Genomic DNA, 1,197 nt, shown 5'->3' on the forward strand with positions numbered 1-1,197 from the left:
TAGTTCTCATGTTGTACAAAGATAGAAGAAATAAAGCAGTTTAAGAAAACAGCTCTTATCAATTTGAACATCAGTAATTTTCAGTATAATGGATTAAAAAACATCATATATGTTTGAATCCTTGGGCTCATGATGATAAAAACCTCAAAAAACCTCAACTCATTATTCTGAAAACTCATAAAACAAGTAAGCAATTATTCCACCCTTCCTAAACTTCAGGGTAACCAAATAGTTAATGAGGGTAGGCTTCTCATATAGAATTATTTTACCTAATAAATGAAGAATCATTTTGCAATCCCTAATGAAGTAAGGGACCTCAACAAAGACTATTGATACAGGTTAATATGACAAAAAGAGATGCCCAGATATTATCTGCCTCCTGCTGGAAGTACACAGTACTACTTATGAAGTATTCCTACCAAAAACTCAAATCTGAACCTTATCAAGTGTCTAGACCTAACTATCTATCAATCTACAGGAAATATAAAGGACAGAAAGCATGTTAAAAGGATACCGTAAGAATACAACCAGCAAAATCCACACTGTAGGAAACTCTCCAGGGCAAATGATATTGTTTCCTCTACAACTAAACTGCAGGAACAAAAAGGGAAGGGAAAGCTATCTATTTAAAAAGATGGAAAGGACCTACCAACCAATCACAATTCATGTACATTGTTTAGATTCTAATTTGAGGAAACCATTTGAAAAACTGCTGAGACCTGAATGAAGAATTATTATTAAATATTTTATGTGGATTAATAGTACTGTACTTTTTTTTTTTTTAAGAATGCCTATCTTTTAGAGAAACTTGCAGTTTTATGGATGAAATGATATCTGGGACTGGTTTCAAAGTAACAGTGGGGGTGGACAGCAGAGACTGTCAATAAGTTGATAATTGTTCAAGCTGAGTGATAGTTAATAGAAGTCCATTATACTATTTTATACAATTGTACATATTTTTGAAATTTTCCATAATAAAAATTAAAGAAAAAACTGACGATCTGTGTTTCTTCTTCTTTTCCTTTTTCTTGGCTTTCTTTGCTCTCCTTTTTGTATCTTCATCTGCAAATTAAAGCATATTATAATTAAAAAATTTTTAACTCTAAAACCTTAATACTTCTGAGTAGATAAATACCTTATAACTCTTCTATTTGTTGTTACAGAGGATTTAATTCATTAAAACATTTATTCTTAGGA

The 1,197-nt window shown here is 31.0% G+C and overlaps 1 protein-coding gene across 1 annotated transcript in view; it reads right to left on the bottom strand.

Annotated features, from left to right (window-relative positions):
* Positions 1 to 1,197, bottom strand: part of NKAP (NFKB activating protein) — a gene marked incomplete at its 5' end in the record, with an annotated part of 18,578 nt that overhangs the window by 7,644 nt on the left and 9,737 nt on the right. The window lies entirely within an intron of this gene.

The sequence above is a fragment of the Bison bison genome, unplaced genomic scaffold (assembly GCF_000754665.1).
Source record: "Bison bison bison isolate TAMUID 2011002044 unplaced genomic scaffold, Bison_UMD1.0 scf7180017864375, whole genome shotgun sequence".
Lineage (NCBI taxonomy): Eukaryota > Metazoa > Chordata > Mammalia > Artiodactyla > Bovidae > Bison > Bison bison.